General features: G+C 49.1%; 1 protein-coding gene across 1 annotated transcript in view; it reads right to left on the bottom strand.

Moving 5' to 3' along the window:
* Window positions 1–456: 456 nt before the first annotated feature.
* Window positions 457–7,159, bottom strand: part of HMG20A (high mobility group 20A) — a 90,201-nt gene continuing 83,498 nt past the window's right edge. The window contains exon 9 of the mRNA XM_032342365.1: window positions 457–810. The gene's annotated coding sequence lies outside the window, so the exon portion shown is untranslated. The remainder of the gene's footprint in view (window positions 811–7,159) is intronic.

Raw genomic sequence — 7,159 nt, 5'->3', positions numbered from 1 at the left:
GAGAAAACCAAGTCTTTAAGAGATGAAGAGACCCGCCTCCCGTCCCAGCAGCAAGTGGCAGCTGTGGCTCCGAGCCCCAGGTTTCCCTGCTCCAGCCACGGTCAGGCTTTCCTCAGCGACCTGAGCCAGAGGAGGGCGGGTGCGGAGGGCCAGAGGGCCTGGATACTGGGGCCCACAGGGGTGGGTGTGGGGGGAGAGGCCGGCTTCAGGTTCAAGTTGCTTGTCTTGCAGGAGTGTAGAGTTACCGCACGAGTCCCAGAGCATAAACAGAGTTAACACCCCATTAAATACAATGGACTTTCTTGGAGCTTCAGACATGTCACGAGCAAGACGAGCTGAGCAGGAGCTGGCCAGGGAGTAAAACGCGTCGTGCGCGCCGCCTGACCGCTTTCAACAAAGGAAAACCCAGCAAGGGGAGAGGAGAGCGCCGGCAGCGGCTCTGCGGGCTCAGGGCTGAGGATCCGGTAATGAAGTCTTTCTGGAAGGTAAGAGAGGGCTGTGTGCTATTTTTAAACCTGCTGGAGCAGCACATGGACTCCTGCCCCGCGCAATTTCTCCAGCGGAGGAGGGGCCCCGGGGGGAACGCAGCCAGGAATTTCGAGGCTATTTATCGTATTTCCTTTTATCAGGCAAATGATTTTCCTATTTCCCACATAGATAAAGATCTTCTGCTTACAACTCCAGCTCATTGACCTTGTCAGGACCGCTGTGCAGTCTGGAAATTGGTCCCAGAGAGAGAGAAGGGCGTTGTTGTTAGGGGTTGGCTCGAGGGGGTTGGGTCTTTCTTCTCCCAGCAGGGAGGAGGTCGGTCTGCCAAAAACAAAACAAAACAAAACAAAATAAGTAAGTAAAATAAATAAGTTAATTTAAAACCTTGCTCCCTGCCCCCAACTCAAAATGGACTGTTCTGTGCTATTTTGCAAAACTGCAAGGTTGACCAAGGAGGCTTTCAGTTCACCAGACTCCCCACACTCCCACCTGAGTACGTCCACAGCATTTTTCACCAGGACTGCTCTCTCCCTGTCTCCCGTTCTCTCTCTTCTGTCTCTCCTGCAGCAGCAAGCCCTACCCTGGAGCCAGCCCGAGACCCACGGCTGCATCGCTGTCTTGGCAGGCAGTGAGCAGAGGGGGCGGCAGCTCGGTCTCAGCTTGCAAACGGAGCCAGGCTCTTGGCTGTGCCAGCTCTGGAGGCCCCTTGGAGATGCCAGTGTGCCTGAGTGAGGCAGTTGCAACTTCCCCTCGGCTGCAAGCCTCTGGAGCCGGCAAGACTTCTGGAAGCTGCAATCTTAGGCAAGGGTGTGGCCGGAGGGCTGCTGATGGGCGGGAGGTCTCTCCCTGGGCAGGCTGCCCTCCTCACCTTGCCTTGCCCGGGCCTGCTGGCCAGGTTCACGGGCAGGAGCAGCACCAGCGATCCGCACCTTCTCGGGCACAGGACCAGAGGATGCTGTGGGAGGCTGGGGTTTTATTATAAATGTTCTCCATTTCTGGCTTGTTCAAAAGCACAAAACATAAAGAGAGCCAGCTAGACGGAGGGAAGCCAGCTCCTTGCAGACTCAGCGTTTGAATAGCAAGGAGCTGCAGGCCCTCCTTGGACCAGCGTGGGTCTGTGGTGGGCTTGAACAGAGCCGCAGGCTTTTTTGAGCCCCCGTCTCTCCGCACCGTGGTGGTGTTTCCCGGCCAGGGCAGCAGAGGGCGCTGGCTCTCCCAACAGCCTCCTGTCCCGGGCAGCTCTCCCACACATCTGGAAATGGGCTCTACCACTCTCTTATGAAATGTTGGATGAAGATCTGTCCGTGTGAGACGTGCTGGCACCGAGTGAGCGAGAATACACATCAAGAATTCCACTTTCTCATTAGTTCAGTTTCCCCCTCAAGAGCCCTGGTGGAATGTGGGGAATTTGCCTTGCCAAGGCAGCCAGCACACTGGAGTCTTGGGCTTGGTTCAGCCCGGGTGGAATGCTTAGAGGGACCACCTCTGGTCTGAAGCCTTTGCCCTTCCCTCCCACGTGGAGGGGGGAAAAGAAAACAGAAGAGCAGGACCTCCCAGATCTTTCCCCCAGGGGAAGAAAGCTAAAGATGTTTGGCCTTGCCCCTGTGGGCTTCCTGAAGAGAGCAACTGCCCACGTTTCCAGGTCATTGGGAAAGAAGATCTAATTCTAAGAAAGCGTCTTCCCATACGGCAAGCGATTAGAAATGCTGGTGACATTTGCAAACGATGGAGCAGGGAGAGGAGAGACTGGCTGGAGGAGGGCAGAGCCGAAGCCTGGGAAGGGACCTGGTTGCTATTCCCAGAATGTTCCCTAGACGTCCGCAAGCTGCATGCATTTAAATGTCCACATTTTCCCGCAGAAGCCAGCAATCTGTACTTCTCTTGGCCAAACAACACATCAGTCTAATATGGTGTGGGAGAAATGTGTTACATTCTTTTATGAACAGAATGTTAACACCTCCTAGAATCAATATTTATATCCAAGAACACAATGAACTGGCTTGTTTTGTGCTGCTGCAGGTATAAGAAAGGGACATTTGGGGGAAGCTGGAGATTGCCCTTGCTTCTACCCAGAAAGGCAGGCCCAGGGCAAACCAGCTGGGGCTCAGGCATCCAGAGGGTTTCCGCCCCTGAGACCCTGCTAGCTCCCTTCCTGCCCCTGCTGCTTTCTGTCTCCTGGGATTGTGAGAGGAAGCCAGAGGCAGCAAGTGGGGCAGGACGTGGCAGCGGAGGCCAGGACGTGAGGCAGTATCCTGTCCACATGACAGTTTGGGGGAAGGAGGGTCAGGCTTGCATCCTGGAACTTTCTAGTGCATAGCAAAGTGAGAGCTGACACAACATAAATGCTTAGACGAGAGACTTCTGGGGGCTGGAGAAAAGGGAACAGGGTGAGATGGCTCTTTTTCTGGGGTCACCCTGGTGATATTTTTCTGGCCAGGCAGTTTCCCTCATTGAAGACAGCAGCTGTGACAGAGACGGAAGCCAAGTCTCCTCTCTCCAGAATGCTGTCTATTCCTCGGAGGTTTTTGGGAAACTCCATCAAGCTCCTTAGGCTGTTTCGTTCCTGAATGCTGTTTTTATTTGACTGCCTTTAGAAGCCTCTGGGTCTGCAGCCTGGAGTCAGGGCCTTGCTCCTAACAGGTAACGTCCTTTCCTAATTATAAAAACAAAAATAAACGCCTTTCTCCCTCATCTGGAAAATTTCAGTTTTGCCTGCATCCAGCTGCCTAGAAAGTGGCACCTGGTCCCACTGCTGTTCTGGTATCAGGGGCAGAACAAAGAAATAGTCAGTGTCACATCTAGAAATGTGAGTGTCCTCTTCATCTCGTGGACTGGATTGGGGTCTCATTTTGCAGAGCGAGCAGGCCCGCTTCGTTTCCAGATTAGATGCTGAAGGTTACCCCTTTAACAATAGCACTTGTCTCTCATTAAATGCCTGGAGCTCATTATGGTATTACCTCCAGAAAAGTCTTCTCTGCTTTAATAGGCATGATCTTTAGAAAAGCTCCTTTGGCTTATGTATAAGACCAAGACATGATTAATCTTGGCCCCATTTAGCCGTGGGTCACATCTTCAGGGTACAGTGAAACCTCTTCTTTGCATGACCACAATTTACAATTTTCTAAAATTTACAGCCCTTCTCTGTCGTTAGCATGTTTAGTTGCAATTCCCTTGGTATGTCCTGTTATTTTCTTCTGGTTCTAAGAAACCATCAGTAGATATCCCAATCATATTTGCTATAAAATTGGCCGTGATAAACAGACAGTAATTCACTGGAAGGCGTGAGGATGTTTAGCATCTTTATAGATGCAAAGCTCCCCCTGCAGAAATCCCTCGAGAGAAACCTCTGCAAGTTCAATGTTCTGAACACCTTTAGAGAAACTGCCTGACTTAAGCTGCCTAGAAAGTGGCACCTGGTCCCGCTGCTGTTCTGGTATCAGGGGCAGAACAAAGAAATAGTCAGAGTTGATAGTGGGGCTGAGAATCAGAGTGCAGTCTTTAGTCAGGATGGTAGAGGTTGGCAGGGTCTGACTTATTGCCTGTAGCTCAGTGCCAGGATCTGAGACGAAGGGGCTGACACTGAATGCGTCCTTAGGGGTCTTCAGTAAAAGTCACCCCAAGTCCGGACCTATCTTTAAGCTTCAGAATTGTAGCTCTAGATGCTGATTTAACACCTAGCCTCCTGCATCTCAGATGAATGTGCCCACGGAGATCTCTGATTTGTAGACATTCCTGCCTGCCCCGTCTGCTCCTTCTCCAGACTGTCCATCCCCACCAACGGCGCCTCTCTGGATCTGTTTGAAGCTGGAGATTCCTGCACAGCTGCCCTCTGTCCTCCCTCCTTCCCACCGCCAGCTGTCACTCACTGTGCTCATTCTACCGCCCACCGAGATTTACTGCAGCCTCTCCTCCCCTCCATTCTTCTCTGTCCCAGCCTCAGTGGGAGCTCCCACCGCCAGCATCTCTCCCGGGGTTCAGTCACAGACACACCTCCCCTCCCTGTTTTGGTGCTTTGCTCCCTACAACCCACTCTTCTGAGAGCAGTCGGGAGAATTTCTGAAAACCACAAACTGGATTCTATCACTCCCCACTTAGAGATCTTCAGTGGTGTCCCCCCAAAAGTCCTTAGGATGGCTGAAAGACTTCGTGTGGTCCAACTCCCTTCTGCCTTTTGCCCCCTTCTCCAAGCTCTCTCTACTCCCCTCCCCTGAGTTTCATTTAGCCCCTCTCCAGCACCAACAGAGGCTGGCCTTCATGCTCTCTTCCTGATTCCTTACCTAAGTCCTACCTGTTGCTCTGGTCTCATCTTACGAGTTACTTCTTTGGAGAGGTCTTCCCTGACCCCACGGTCTAAGACAGGTCCCTACTCCCTGCCAGCAGGCTCTGCAGAAGTCCCACCCCCCACCCCCGTCTTCCTCCTTTTGAGCCCATTGGTGATAGTTTATCAACTCTGGTTTGCTTAATCATTTTCTTCCAAGAGACAGTAAGCTCCGTGAAAGCAAGAACCAGGTCTGTTTGGCTGCATTCCTTGCCCTGCCACAGAGGGGAGTAAATACTAGTTGAACCAGCGAATGAAACTATACACAACCTGATCAGCTGCTGCGAGAATTGATGCTCCTTTAACGGTTTATGCCTTCCTGATCCTGTCCGGCAAGACCGCATGTTACCCCCAGATTCTACCTTGAGGAGTCCCTCACTGAGGGTTGGGAGAAACCGAGTCAAATTCCAAAATGTCTCTCCCTCCTGTTCCTTGGTTCCCCCCATCACAGGCTCTTTTTGCTTCTTGTCCTGCCTATTCAACAGCCTGCTAACCGGCCTCTCCCCACAGAGCTTTGAGTTCAGGAGTCCGGCAAGGACTGAGAACTGCAAACACGAACGGGGGAGAAAAGGTGCTTCTTGATTTTCATAAACCTCTAACTGAAATTTGGCACTTTTTGGAATTTGAAATGTTGGGAATGGAGCCCAGCAGTACTGGCAGGCCCTGTGACTTGGCCACCGGCGGGAGTATGGATATTTACACCATGTCACAGCTGTTGCAGAGGTTGAAATACCATTTGTGATCATTACTACTTTAAAATTATGGTGGTTATTAGAGCTGCTGCTACATTGTTATTTAATCCTTTAAGAAACACAAGTATTCCTGTGTAACTCATGTTTAATATTTTCATAGCTGTATTTCAGTATAGTTGGTGTTCCTTGTAATCCTACATATTTTATTTTCTGTGCCTAAAAACATTATTCTGAGAAGCATCCACAGGCTTCATAAGATTGCAAGGATGGGTTCATGGCAGAAAACATGTTAAGAACTTCTGGTTGAGTTTTCCTTCTTCTCCCATCACTGTCTTGCAAAAACAGCCTTGATGCCTTGCCCTGGGCAAATAAAACGAAGTCCCTTAGTATGGCATTCAAGGCCAATTTGTAATCCATTTTCAAAAAAATCTTTCTCTTTCTCTATTTTTTAATCAGTACACTGGATTCCTTTTTTTTTTTTTTTTTAAAGAGTTTATTTATTTGAGAGAGAGAGAGCATGAGAAGTGGGAGGGAGAAGCAGACTCCCTGCCGAGCAGGGAGCCCGATGTGGGAGCCGATCCTGGGACTCCAGGATCATGACCTGAGCTGAAGGCAGTTGCTTAACCACCTGAGCCACCCAGGTGTCCCTGGATTCCTGTGTTCTAGGAATTACTTGAGTGCATCAAAAATGCACTCATATCTCCAGTTCTATTTTTAGCTTCTCTTAAAGAACTACAATTGACCCTTGAACAAAGCCAGGGGTTAGGGGTACCGGCCCCTGTGCAGTCAAAACTCCACATGGAAATGTGACTTCCCCAAAACTTTACTAATAGCCTACTTTTGCCTCAAAGTCTTACCAATAACATAAATAGTCGATGAACACATATTTTATATGTTACATATATTATATGCTGTGTTGTTACAATAAAGTAAGCCAGAGAGAAGAAAAAGCTAGGAAAATCATAAGGAAGAGAAAATACATTTACAGTACTATCCTGCATTTATTGAAAAAAATCCACGCAGTTTAAAGCCCTGTTGTCCAGGGGTCAACCGCACTTTAAGGACTAGCTCAAACTGTTATCTTGGTAAAGCTCTTTTTTGACATCCCCTGGACACAACCTTTGTATTTTCCAGAAAAGTTTGCTTACAGCCATTTGGTAATTTATCAGTTCCTACTGTAGTCAGCTTTCATGTTTACTCTTTGTTACACTGTGAACTTTTGAGGAGACCTCGTCCTCAGCTTTAAACCCTAAACACATAGTATTTGGAAAATGTTTGAATGAATGACTGTATCTAAAATATTCACTCTCCTGAGGGGGTGACTAAAATTCATAACGGCCACACTAGTTTGTCCTCAAAAACAAGAACTTCAAAAACAAAACAAAACAGACAAACAAAAAAACCAAGAACTTCTCTTGATAAGCGTAATCCCCCTTAAAAAATACAGCAGTCCCAAGGGCACCTAGCTGTCTCAGTGGGTGGAGCGTGCAACTCTTGATCTCTAGGTCGTGAGTTTGAACCCCATGTTGGGGGTAGAGATTACATAAAAATAAAATCTTAACCCCCCCCAAAAAAAGCAGCCCCAAGGAAAATAGATTATTATCTTACATTCCAGTGCCTGGACCCAGCTGCCTTGAGTTAATGTCTATCCTTGAAGATA

Source organism: Mustela erminea, chromosome 5 (genome assembly GCF_009829155.1).
Source record: "Mustela erminea isolate mMusErm1 chromosome 5, mMusErm1.Pri, whole genome shotgun sequence".
Lineage (NCBI taxonomy): Eukaryota > Metazoa > Chordata > Mammalia > Carnivora > Mustelidae > Mustela > Mustela erminea.
This window is presented reverse-complemented; position numbering and strand designations above follow the sequence as displayed.